This window comes from Austrofundulus limnaeus, unplaced genomic scaffold (genome assembly GCF_001266775.1).
Source record: "Austrofundulus limnaeus strain Quisiro unplaced genomic scaffold, Austrofundulus_limnaeus-1.0 Scaffold154, whole genome shotgun sequence".
NCBI classification, from domain to species: Eukaryota; Metazoa; Chordata; class Actinopteri; order Cyprinodontiformes; family Rivulidae; genus Austrofundulus; species Austrofundulus limnaeus.
The window spans coordinates 650,867-665,419 of record NW_013952556.1 but is presented as its reverse complement, the minus strand read 5'-3'; positions in this window follow the sequence as shown (position 1 = coordinate 665,419).

The window sequence follows — 14,553 nt, the reverse complement described above, 5'->3', positions numbered from 1 at the left end:
GGACTTCAATCTCTGAACATGTAAAGTTTTTCTTTTCAGTTTTCACTGTCATTTTTCATGAATGGACACTTCCTGATATCTGAGGCAGGGAAAATAGCCTTATATGGTGTTTTTGGGGTGGTAATTATGCTAATCTCCTCTCGCGTGCACGAGGAGCTGGATACAAACAGGTGGAATTCACGCTGCTCATTTACACCCTTTTCTTGAAGATAGAAGAGTTTGTTGAATCTCACGTGACATGTTYGTACGAACCCTTTGTACGAACAAAAGTAAGAGAAATTTAGGAKAAGAATACGAACATGTTCTTGTATGAGGCCCAATGAATTTAGCCACAAGATGATCATGTACATAGAGCTTACCATCTGGGCAATCATCTGGAGGAGGGTGGTTCTGGTGGGCCTCCCTGACCCCCTTCTCGACTTGGGTAATAGTAAGATGAACTGAATCTGGGAGAATGAATCCTCCGTGACTGCCACTGRTCTGATCAGGCTCRAAAACTCTAGACAGGGYATCCGTCTTGGTATTCTTTGTCCTGGGTCTGTAAGACAAAGTGAAGTTAAAACKACAGAAGAAGAGTGCCCACYTGGCTTGTCGAGGATTTAGTCTTTTGGCGTCCTTCAGATACTCCAAGTTCTTATGGTCCTTGAGAACAATAAACTGTTTTTGGCCCCCTCCAACCAGTGTCTCCATTCTTTGAGAGCCAACTTGACTGCCAGTAATTCTCGATCGCCGACATAATAGTTCTTCTCTGCTGGGGACAAGGACTTAGAGAAGAAAGCACAAGGGTGTACTTTATTATCTGTGAAGCGTTGACCGAGTACGGCCCCAACACCGGTGTTAGAGGCGTCAACTTCCACAATAAACKGAAGTTCTGTGCTGGGGAAGCGAAGGACTGGTGCAGACGTGAACATGGTTCTTAGTTTTGAAAAYGCTTTCTCTGCAACCTGATTCCAAACATATTTRGTCTTAACAGAGGTCAGTCTGTTGAGAGGTGACACAATGGAGCTAAAGTTCTTAAAACGCCAGTAAAAAAGTTAGCAAACCTGAAAAATCTTTGTAGCCATTTACGAATCTGTGGTATGGGYCAATCCTTTWCTGCTGCCACCTTAGTGGGATCCATAGCAATCTGTCCAGGTGATACTCTGATGCCAAGGAAAGAGGTCTCAGTCGTGTGAAATTCACATTTCTCAGCTTTAACAAAGAGTTTATTTTGTAACAGACGGAGAAGGATGGCATGGACATGATTCTGATAGGTCTTTAAATCTTTAGAAAAAATTAGGATATCATCTAAATAAACAAAGGCATTAACATTAATAAAGTATCTTAGGACATCATTGACCAGGTGCTGAAAGACTTCAGGGGCATTAGTTAGCCCAAAAGGCATGACCAGATATTCATAGTGTCCAGATGGCGTGTTAAAGGTCATCTTCCACTCATCTCCTTCTCGGATACGGACTAGGTGATAMGCATTACAAAGATCTAATTTGGTAAAAACCTTGGCTTCCTGAATCAGATCAAAGGCAGTGTTCATTAATGGTAAGGGATAACAATTTTTGACAGTGATGTTGTTTAAACCCCTGTAATCTAAACACGGATGTAGTGAACCGTCCTTTTTACCAACAAAGAAGAAACCAGCTCCAGTTGGTGAGGAAGAAGGACGGATTATACCTGATCTCAAAGATTCATCAATATAATCTTTCATAGCTTGGGTGTCAGGCTGTGACAAAGAATATAATTTTCCCTTTGGTGGAGTGGTACCAGGTAATAAATCTACGGGACAGTAGTTTAAGCATCCAGTAGCATCCACTACTCTTTCCTTTAAATCATGATACTCGGGAGGCACATTGGAAAGGTTAATAGTAGGATCTTTTATTTTTTCAGATTCTCTGGTGTTAACAGCATTAAGCAAGCAAGTAGATAAACACTCCTCGGACCAACCTAAAACCTCCTTCTTTCTCCAATCAATGTGAGGGTTGTTTGTTTAGCCAAGTGGCTCCAAGAACAATGGGGAGTTGGGGTRAGTTTATTACCAGGAAACTGATGGTCTCATGGTGGTTTCCTCCCATGGTAATCGTTACCGTATCTGTCTCTGAACTGGTGTTGTCCAATTGGTGTCCATCAAGAGCCAAGACATGATGCTTCATCTTTGAAGGCTTTATCTGTAATCCCAAAGAAGTTGCAAAATCATAATCAATGAACTCTGTGTCAGYTCCAGAATCTATAAATACCTTAATAGGTAGTGTCTTACCTGCCACAGTTAAGTCGGCCAGAAGCTGTAAGAGTGTCTGACTCACTGTGGCTGGACTGAGAATGTGACTCATTGCCTTGCTTCTACCAGTGGTCTTCTTAGGACAGGAATGGACCATGTAATTAGAATCTCCACAGCAGAAACAAAGTCCCTCTCTTACTCTGCGAATCCTCTCCTCTGGAGTAATCGTAGACCTGCCAATCTGCATGGGTTCCTCCACATTTCTCTCAAGAATTGAAGGCACAAACTGGGTTCTGCCTCTTCCTGATTCAATAGAATGTTGAAAAACAGATTTATTAATTGCTCTCTGGTTACCTAGCCTAGCCATTCTGCGTTCATGGAGATGGAGATCGATTCTGGTAGCCAAGTCCTCCAGTTCTTTCAGAGAGTGAGGCGGATCCCTTGTGGCCAACTCATCCTTGATGTCTTCGTTGAGAGCTTGGAGGAAAACATCTTGGAGAGCCTCTTCATTCCCCCTGCTGTCTACTGCCAGGATGTGAAAGTCAATAATGAATTCTGTGACCCGTTTATTACCTTGTTTTAGTGCTAGAAGTCCCCTGGTGGATTCTCGGTGGGGCAAAATAGGACTGAAGACCCTCTGTAATTCAAAGGCAAAATTCTTGTAATTGTGGCAGATATACGTGTCCCGTTGCCACTCCATAGTTCTCCATGACTTGGCTTTGCCTGAAAGAAGTGATATAACAAATGCCACATTGAAACGATTGGTAGGGAAAGAGGAGGGCTTTAACTGAAAATGAATTTCACATTGTGTTAAAAATGCACGGCATTGATCAGGATCACCACTGTATTGTTCAGCAGGACAGAGACGGGGTTTATGAGTGCTTCTGTTAATAGCTGAATCAGCTGATGGTGATACCTGCTGTTGAACAGCAGGGGGAGCTGTTGCATTAAGAGAGGTACTCAGTGTCTTGATCATACCACAGAGATCCTCAACATTACGCTCCAAATCAACAATAGCTCCTTCAACACTATTTCTCCAAGTCTGGTCCGGTTCAGAACTCATAGTGGCCAGATTATCTGATAAGAACCGAGTTTTGAGTTCTGAATAAGCACTGGACCAAGACAAAGTTTTACAAAGTTTATCGTGCAGAGSTGAATGAACCAGGAAGTGCTTGGACTGGATTCTCGTCAGAAAACACAGGAAATAMAGATTAGTGGCAGAACGATATAGGAGGACTTTCCAAAAATTAAAGCCACTAACCTGTTTCAAGTTGAAGGACTCCAGACAGAAACTTTGATGGAAGGGTTTGTGTTCCAGCACGGTGCGGTGACGTCACCATTAGTTTGGTTGGAGTGTTTGGGTCCAAAAGGAAAGTTCTGATAATCYGTGGTACAGGCGTGGAAAAAGATGGAACATGAAATAAGATAATAAAACTAAACTGAGGCATGATAATGGCAGACAGGGACAGAATCATAACACATAGAGCTCAGTTATTGCTTGTTAGCCGCGCTCAGCTGTAGCAATGAGACAAAGATCTTGACGTTTTGTATTTTCGTCAGAGGTAATTACAACTGGGCCTATGGTGGCCATCATAATGCGCAAGTGACCCTAGGTAAATTCGAGTTTGATACCCCTGGTCTAGACGTAGGTAAGGACTCTAGTTTAAGAGCACATGTAGCAATTACTATAAATTATTTTAAGCAATTTCAAAATGTAAGCAACAAAGCTACAAGTGTTTTTTTTTTCTCAAATGAGGAAGCAGAGAACCCCTACAAATGTTTGGAGATATTTTGAAGACTCAGTGAGTGCAGTTTTCCAACTTGTCATCGATTGAAGCCCAGTGACAAACTGACTTTTATTTTTGTGGTTCACTCCTAATGATACTTAAAAAAATAAGAAAGAAAATTAATAACTGGCTATCGGCCACTGTTGACAAGATCTGGGTTCTGGATCCAGATATACAGCTGGACACAGAATATGTTTTAAATAATTTATTAAGATCAGACAGCTGGTGGGAGTCATGAACCTCAGGCAGGAGGTCTCKAGAAAGCAGAGAACATGTAAGTGACTGTTCAACTCTATAGAATTACAGAGACAAAATGAAAAGTTCACTGACCTTCTGTAGAGAGCTCAGAAAGCACTGGTATTCTCTAGTGTTTGACAGGACGCTCACAGCGCTGATAGTGATGTCACCGTAAGTGGCGGGCAGGCAGATGGAAAGTGAGGCCTTTAATCCTGAGAGATAATGTGGAACAGGGGCAGGCTTAACTTGTGGGTYGAGGGGTGACGCGAGGGTCATGAACAGGAGGGCAGAGAGCAGAAGACAAATTTAAAGGTGATACTGAATATGAGGTACTGTGGGCAGAAATGAGGTCAAAGTCTAGAAGTCAGAAAAGCAAACAGAACCAGGCTTGGCGCACACAGATCAGGTGAACCAGGAAACAAAGATGGGGTCATAAATGTGAGATAAGGTATGGGCTTGAAGACAGTGCTGAATAAAAGGTGTTTGATAATCTGACAGGGTCTTGGTGTAGGGAGAGAGCTTTTATGGAGCTGAAACCAGGTGAGASTTATGAGCTTGATTGCAGCTGAAATCAGGTGGGCATGGCAGAGTGGCAGTGAACACAGATTCTGAGGGAGGCAGGCAGGCTTGACAGGTAAAATGTGACAACTGTGCCACATTAGCAAAACCTAGTACAGTATTTCTGCCATTGTATATTCTTTTAATTCATTAAAGGTGCAATACCATGTAAAATCTAATGTTTTGAGCTTTATATCATGTTATGATATCCCCTCATTAAAAAAATAAATAAATAAAAAACATACCCAGAGTATTGCTTTGACTCTTTCATGCATGTTTGAGAAATCCTGTAAAGTCCTGTGCAGCTATTCAAGGGAACAAAAACAGCTAGTTGGCCCTAGAACCACCTTTTAGGTGTAGCGCCTCCTCTGGGCTGTGTCTCCAAGCYGAGCTTCCGCATGACAGAGCACACCTCGCCCCTGACTCCCGCAGGCTATCGGCAGCAACAACTAGCAAACAACTGGTGAAACTGTGCATCCGCTGAGATCGCAATACTTCTCAGTCCAGTCCTTTTTGGATTCAAAAATGCCTTTGAGGAAATGTAGTTTTTGGATGCCAAGGAGACTATCCTCTTTTTAAGCTTCCCTTGGATGATACAATTTGTAAAAAAATGATTGGACTTCAATTTTGGAGGGTCCGGTGGCGCCGGTGTATGGCAGCCTCACTTCTGTCACTGGGCCCCAGGGCAGCTGTGGCTACAAYGTAGCTTACCACCATCAGTGTGTGAATGGGTGTGTGAATGGGTGAATGTCTATATGTGTAAAGTGCTTTGGAGTTCAGAACGACTTGATAAAGTGCTATATAAGTTCAGTCCATTCCATCCCATTACACACGTCCACTGCATTTTCATAACTGAAGGTGACAGTTACTTTATTTTGATATAAAATTGAATTATATGCCTAAGAAACACATAACATTGGCACTTTAAGAAATCTAATCAAGTTCAGACTTATCAAATCAAGCTTTGATAGATTTCCAAATGAAGCTGATATGGGATTATTATATCTATATTTAGTTATGTCTTTATCATGAAGGTACCATTTAAATGATTCATTTAATCTCTGTAGGTATAGGTCTGCTCCAAGTTTCTGCATGATAAGAGAAATTGAGACAGAGGAGAAAGTTGGGTGTAATCTGTAATCCTGCCACTTGCAGTTACCAAACTGTTGTTTTGAAAGTGATAAATTATATTTTCTAATGCAGCAGTGCATCTTTGGTGTTATCTTTTTTTATCGATTCTTGAAAACCAATAGAAACTTGCGACCTTCACATAGCCAGGTAAACTTTAGCAGAAAGTTATTGTAGCAAACCCATAGAGAGGTCCAGAGTTCTGTGTCATTTTAGTGAAAGAAAAAAAAATCTTTACTAGCACCACACCTTAAGCTTCCAAAGTTTAAACAGTGGTTGYATTTCATGACAGAATCTGTCCTCAGCAAACTCTGTTATAATGTCATAGTGAGTTTATTGTATTGATCTTTTTTCACTATTGGAATAGAAGTAGTTTATTGTGCATGTTTGCAAAAGCCAGACATAATGAGAAAAAGTTTTTTTCCCATTCAATACTGTCTACACCCACTGAATTATCATCAAAATGAGGCTCTTTAGMTTTACTTCTAAATGACATTACGATGGACTATAGTCATACTTGTTCTGTAAGYAGTTTTTCTCTCTGCCATATTTCATTATTTGCCCTCCCTGTTGCCTTTGATCAGCTGTATTATTCACGATATTAGTGTTTAAGAATATGATACGTGTTCTGAGAGCTGAGAAATGTTCTATATAAAAGAACGAGGCAGAGACAGCTGGCTGACAGCTTCCCACATCAATGCAAATAAATTAAACCACAGCTTCAAATGAGCTCTTGCGCTGGTATGTTCAGCAAGAAGTGAGGACAGAAAAAAGTAGTTTCACACGTGAGCTGACAGCTCCCATTATGGCCCAGGTGAATGTGGAGCATTTTGATCAGTGTGAGACACAATTTGGATAAGCCTGAGCTTTGAAAATCAGCTTTTTGATTGAAAACATTGATTATTTTAGTCCCTGAATGTGCAGATAACTTACTGTACTTTATTGGCTTGAGATTTGCTTGTGTTCATCCCTAATGTCATAATGTTCCTCATTTAGTTGTTGGCTGAAACGGGATTTTCATCTTTAATTTTGTATAAGATAAGACTAATGGATTTGTGCTGTGTAAACTAATCRAATTAAGATTTGAAAATACAGCATTATGTAAATACTAGTCAGTGAATCACAGGTTTTAGATTATTACTGTTTAATTTAACAAAAATGTTACTGTGAATACAGCAAAGTTTAACCACAGTTTGTCACGCCAGTGTTTTGAGCAAAGATCATCATTTTTTTTTATCAAAACATTTTGATCAAACATTACAGAAGACACAATGGACTATTTATGCAATATTGTAAGATCTTGCAAGATGTTGGCACACACCAAATCTTCGTCAAATATCTGTAATATTAACCAAGCAAAAGCCATTTTTGTGATTTGTAAGTTCAGCTGTGGTGGCCATCTTGACTTGAATTGATTTTGAGGTAATCAGTTATAGACATGCATCCTATAACAGAATAACTTTCTCAGTTTATTTGAAAAGTGTCATTGGTTYATGTGAGGTTTTGCTAATGGAAAAAATTAGGGGTGTCCCAATACCATTTTTTCTCGAACCGAATATAAATACGAGTACTTCAGTTTGAGTACTTGCTGATACAGAGCAACACTTCTCAGTTCTTACTGAGTTTGACCTTTAAAATTGCATGATGACTTTAAAAGCACATTTCTTAGAACAAGGTGTCTCTCCTTACTTATAGACCTACAGCCCCTCTGACAGTATCAAATCAAATAAACAGCATGCTAAATGTTATTGAAACTTTTTTAAAATAAACGTTTTTCTTTCAATTTCTATAATTTTCTAAAACATGGAACTCAAACTTTACATTAGACATATAAACTTTAACACACCAAATAGAGTATCCATAGGGCAAACCAAGTATTGATACTGGTTTCAAGTATTAGGGGATTTTGAATGAAAAATAGTGCTTGTAAAATTGCTGGTATCAGGCCCAACATCACTAGGACAAATAAACACATGTAAATTATAGTCCGACGGTTGCCTTTTGGCAGTGGCCAATAATGTTTTAAACTGATTCACCAAGCCTAGCTACCACTAGGTTATATGATTGTTCAAGGAAAAAAATGTTTCTAATCTAACCAACCTGATGTGTACTAAGCAGAAAAGTCTCTCTTTCTTTGATGTCCCATTGTGGCTTTTTTAATTCACTGGTTATTTCTCTATAGAAACTGGACTCAGTCAACCATACTAAAAGACAGACAAAGGCTTTTTTTTGTTTGCATTGAAATCATTAAAATTGATGACTCCATCAATTAGAGTTGTCAGAAAAAACACTGGCAGGAAATCACTGCATTTCCAGATGGAATATGGGTAACAGGTTTCTCTTAATTGGAACAGGCACAGCTGCATATCGCAACAGACTCCCCTGCTGCACCCGCAAATCCCATTTTGATTGGGACTGTTACTGTCAGAGATAATCATGCCCAAGATGAAATGTTCTCTGCAGAGCCACAAACATTTCAATATGGTAATGAAGCTACGCAGAGGGGGTGCTAATACAGGAGGTAATCGATAAGGCAAAGGAAGCTAAACGCCTCATAAAGGTGCTGGCAAAGCAGGAGAGGTGGGCAGTTAGAATGTTGCAGATTTTTCAAAGCACAAGCACAAACTGCCATAGTTTGTGCTTTTGTGTTTTTCTACCTATTCTACCAATTCTACATATGTTGGCATATTATATAATTTTTACAACAAAACGTAAAGTGAATAAAGATAATAATGCATAAAGTTATGTCTTGTGACATATAGGTAACCTTTATTAGTTTTTACATATTGGGCCTCATGCAAGAACCATTCGTACGCACAGATTTGTTCTTAAGTTGTGCGTACGAGTGATTTAGGAGAATTTGTGGCATTCACCAATGTTTTCGTATTCTAAGATTTTTTTCAGATACGAACAAAATTCACGAGTGGTCCAGACCTGTCGTATATTTTACGAGCAGTCAGTCTGCTGTCATCCAGACTGATTTTCTTCACTCACAACTTTATATTTCATTAGTTTGAAGATATTTTAAGTTGAAAATAAATCACACTCCGTTATTATGTTGACAATAGGCTATTCTGTTTGAATTATAATCATAATTTTAAATGTAATAATGTAATGTAATTTTAAAATGCTTTCTTCAGAACTGCATCTGACACCCCTTGCGACGGTAGTCCAGCGGTGCGCGACTGCTCCTCTGAATAAATGAAAACTATGTAACACAGTTGTTTACACTTAAATTAAAAATATTTGACCAATGGAAAACTAGAGCAGGACTAGAGAGAGAGATGAATATGATTTAGATTTTTATTTCTGTGACTGTAGGCCTATATGATCCACACGACACACGAGATTAACAGCAGTCATCATTTCATTTCTCAGCTTTAGTAGGTCCTAGTTTAATTCCACAGATGACGCTGCTAAAAATGACCCTTTTTCTTCTGGATCGCTGAGAGCAGGACTTCAGTCTCCGAACTTGCAGAAGTTCTTTTTACTTTGTGATGTCATTTATGAATGGACACTTCCTGGTATGTGGGGCAGGAAACGTAGCCTTATATGGTGTTTTTAGGGTGGTAATTATGCTAATCTCCTCTCCCCGTGCATGAGCACCTGATACACATTCATCACTTTACGCTCCTCATTTACACACTTTTCCTGAAGATAGAAGAGTTTGTTGAATCTGACGTGGCATGTTCGTACGAACCCTTCATACGAACAAAAGTAAGAGAAATTTAGGATAAAAATACAAACGTTCTTGCATGAAACCCACTGTGTGTATTAGGTAGAAGAGTGGGAAATATACTGTCCCAGTGCAGGCTCAGTGTATGCAATATTGCCATGGCGGCCTTGTTTTTGTTGGCACAGTATTTTGATTTTACACAATGATGTTGGTTCAGCATGTCTCTGGCATTCACCAGCCTCTTCTTGTTTCAGTTACACCATGAACTTGTGGTAACAGCCCAACTACAGTTTTTTTTGTCAGTATCCCTCTGGTGTCACCCATCATCCTTGGATTTTTCTCTTCCTTGCTAGTGCTCTCTGTTTCTTTCCTCTGGCATTTGTCAGCCTGGCAGAAGTCTGTTGTTCTTGTTATTTTTTTTGTCTGGTTTTTATATATATTTTTAGCACAGAACCTACAACAGCAACTTGTACATTAATTTATTCCAGGTCCATGATTGTGGAATGAATGACAAGTACAATTTTGTTTAGTTTCGTATAAKGTGCACGTCGTGAGACTAACTGCACCAAACTGGTGCTGAAAACAAAATGAGAACACAGAGTAATGTAGGTAATCTTATAAGACCAAACTAAGCTGCATCCTGACATGAACTAAGTTGTGCCAGAACTGGTTTTGGTACATAGTTCAATCATGAATGTATGCTGATATTAAGTGCCTGGTAGGAGAGCATCTTCAGTACAAGCAAAAATAGAAGGATTAAAAAATAAACATTTACTCAGTGTCCAGAGAAAAGCAGAGTTCTTGTTTGCCTTCACACTAAAGGTTTTACAAATTTGTCCCAATCCAGCCACTTTGTAGTTGGTTATGTTAGTCCTTGTGAGTGTAGCGTTGTTGTCATCCAGGGCTGGACAGTTTGATCATTGACCATTTCTGTCTTTGTTTTATTGTTATGTTATATAATAGTTTTGTTGTAAGTAGGGTTTAGTGATATTGYTAAAACAATTATCACAGTACTCTATGCCATTTAGCCAGTAATGATTAATATGACAACTAATAAATGACAATTGCACTTGTTTGATTTTGACTCTAAACCACTTACTTTGTGTTCTAAAATCAACYATCAAACTAACTTCTTTTAAATGGGGGGTGTGGGAGGTATTGAAAAAATAAACTTTTTAAAGCTTTATATCATATTGTTATTTTGATACACAGTATTCAGGAAGGTAAGGGTTATTTGGTTGTGATATAGAACAGACCTATGTGCCTAGAATATACATAAACCCCCACCCACTTYAACAGCCACAGCCATGGATCTTCTCCTTTCAACACTTACTTTGCCTCCTGTAAGTGACAGATTGACTGAGTACATCATGGATTTTCATGAGTATATTTGATTCCACCATTTTCACCATCAGGACTCTGTTAAAGACATTCTGTGACACGGTGGTAGCATCTGCCTTTTTCTATGGAGTGTTTGCTGGGGAGCTGGAGGTACTGAAAGGGACATGAACAGGATGGACAAACTGATACGGAGGTCAAGCTCTGTGCTGGGATGTCCTCTGGAGCCTGTGGTAGAGGTGGGTGAGAGGAGGATGTTAACAAAGCTGACAGCCATCATGGACACCCCCACCACCCTTTGCATGAAACTGTGGGGGGGCTGAGAAGGTCCTTCAGTCAGAGACTTAAACATCCTCCCTGCAGGAGGGAGCGCTTCCGTAGGTCATTCATTCCAACTGCAGTTAGACTGTAGAACACATGATGTTATCAATCACTTGGACATTTCACCTACACTGCCATCACTAACATGCACCTTCATATACATTAATTTATGTACTGTACTAGGTACATTGTACATTGTTTTACTGTATGTCACGAGTAGAGTGTTTTTTGTTTTGTTTTTCCTTTACTTATCTTTCTTTATTCTATCTCACCCTGTCCTGTTTTGAGCTTCAGTAATGTGCAAATTTCCCCACTGTGGTATCAATAAAGTTTTATCTTTTCTTATCTTATCTTATCTTATCTTATCTTATCTTATCTTATCTTATCTTATCTTATCTTATCTTATCTTATTTGCTGGAGGACAGTTTCATGGGCTTAGTCCACATCTTCTGGCTTTCCTCATTCTGTGGTTTATGGGGTGGTGTTTTCGGTGATTAAACAAGTTTGTAGTGTTAATGAATGTTACATTCTCTTTGYTGCTGAACACCTTGCAAATGGCTCATATCTGCTCAAGGTCAGACCTTATGAGCCAGACTAGTTTGATACAACAGAAGTCAAACCTACAAGCTACTTCCCACTGCTTTCCGTCATTGTTGTTGTGTTATGGGCTTAGATGTATGCTAGGTCATAGGTCATCATCACATGGCACAAATCGCAGTAATCGRAAAAGGGCAAATATTAATCTGACAGTTTTTCTGACCATTAATTGCACACAAAATGATTTTGCACAAGCCTAGTTGTGAGAACCCCTTTGAAATTTATCACAAACTTTCTAATCAATTGCTATAGTTTTACTTTGCAAAGTCCTGGACTAACTGGACAGGCTTTCCTAGGGTAAAGCAGCTATAGCATGACTAATCATAGTAAAAAAAAAAAAAAGAAAGATCTCTGAGAACCCATGATGTTACTTGATGATATGGAAATGCCTATCTGTGCATGGACTACACACATTTCACAAAGCAGTTTTTATTTTCCTGCCATACCAGGGCTCTCTTGGACTTCTCAGTGGGTGAATTCCTACAAAAAGCCTCCTTTTGTGGAGCATAAATAGATTCGTTGGCTGACAGCTTTATCTCTCACATAGGCACTATTCCGTCTTCCTTTTCAAGCAGGTTGTACYGTCAATGCTGTTCCAGAAAGTTCAGCTGTGATTCCGTCTTGTCACCAAATGAGTCCATCCGAGCTTGATAGAAGAACAAATGACATCCCGGAGGGCAATTTTTTTTTTGCTGTTTCTTGATGCTAGAATAAATTAATAGGAAGAAAAAATAATTGCAACAATAGACTTTTTATTCTCACACACAGCCTGATGTGGGTTAGAGGGCTGACATAACTAGGATTTAAATGAAAACAATAATCTTTGCCCCGCAGGAAGCAATTTACATAAATATTAATGGCATTTTTTTCACCACTTGAAGCGTTGTATCATTGAGGCAAAATTGCAAATGCATGTCATCAAAGTTAAAGAAAGTGCTTTCAGAGAGGTTTTATCACTCATTTCTGATTCATTACCTTGTCTGGTTGAGAGTGCATGTGTTTAGATGAATGCATGCCTGTTTTTGTGTTTTACTGAGAAAAAGTAGATGTTGCTGGTTTGACGGAGGCTCAGGGGCCCATTGTAGCACACTAAAAGCCCTGTTAATGCTTTCCATGCATAATCTGAAAGTCGGGGAAATGACTGTACGTCTACTGCTTTTGCAGTCCCACCTGATTTTATATTCTGAGTGACACTTCTCCTTTGTTTTTACATTTTTGGCAGTCGTTTACATTTTCAAATACAACAATAAGCATGTTCTGTCCTTTAGTGGCAGCAGACTGCTGCAGAAGGAAGTTTACACACTGTTAAATCAAACATTCCCTCAACAGTTTTATTGTAATGCTATTGGTACAGCAGCTTAAGATGCACTTCTTTGTTGAGTTTGTGATTTCTTAACTAACATTCCGTCACTGCCTTTTGTATAGGCATGTTTTTTTAATGTAGAAACAGAACATGAAATATTTCAGTTTGACACTTCACATCACCAGTAAATCCATTTATCCGTGTCCTTTCAACTGCAAATTCCTTTATTTTTCAATGTTTGGTGAAAAAAAGGCTTTAGTTGCTAGGAGGCCAGTGGCAAACCCTGTGATTAGCCTGCAATTATTATTATTTTTCTCTGTGTTAACCCACAGCTATATCTTTTCATTTTAACAACCTTTTGCATTCCACAGTTTTGGTGGCAGTTAACTGTGTTGTTGACTATTAAACGTGTGTAAGGTCTCACACACCTCTCACCTTGCCTTAGGTGTTGAAATAATGACAAAAATTCCTAAATGCACATTCCTCCGCTTTTTGAAAGATTTTTTTTTTCCTTTTTACCTTCTGGCCTCATTAAAACTCGAACTATGGAAAGTTGTACTTTGTCACATGTGACTGTCATTTGATAAATATAAAATTAATTTATAATTTGATTGTAATGGATGAATTACTCTTTTTCTTTTGAAAAAAGTTAAAACCATGGATGTAGGTGCATTCGAAATTCTGTTAATTTACTTCTGAGGATGATCCACAGAGTAAAATGAATGGCGCTTCTAAGTTAACAGTCWGTGTGAAGGTTTCTTAAGCCTCTGTTATTTTAAATGTTTTGCAAGGAAATCTTATCTGATTATAAAATGAGAATCCAATTTGTATTAATGCCTAACATTAAGGGAAGAAAAAAAGCTTACGCTTTTTTGATGAATCTCAGTGGTTTCTACATCTACATTTAAACAGTGCAGGCTAGACCAGAATAAAAGTACTCATATGAATTTACTTCTGGACATAGCGTTCTCTTGAAAAAAAATACATTTGATGAGATTTGAGTCTGAGGGTGAAATGGTCTTAAAGTCTGTATGCTGTAAATATGAATACAAAACATTTGAAGCAAACACAAAAAGTAAACATTAACTTTAGAAAGCTGAAGTGCAACAGCGTAATACACTTTGAGTACACACTCCTGACAGGTTGTGGTTCTGGTAAAAAGTTGCTGCTGTTCATGCACTTGTGACTTCAGTAAACTTTTCATATTTACCTTTATGCAACGTGCTGGAGTGAAGATCTGTATTAAAATCCTTCAGATAGTGTTTCAAACCAGAATAATTGGGCCTCATGCAAGAACATGTTCGTATTCTGCTCCTAAATTTCTCTTACTTTTGTTCGTACAAAGGGTTCGTACGAACATGTCACGTCAGATTCAACAAACTCTTCTATCTTCAGGAAA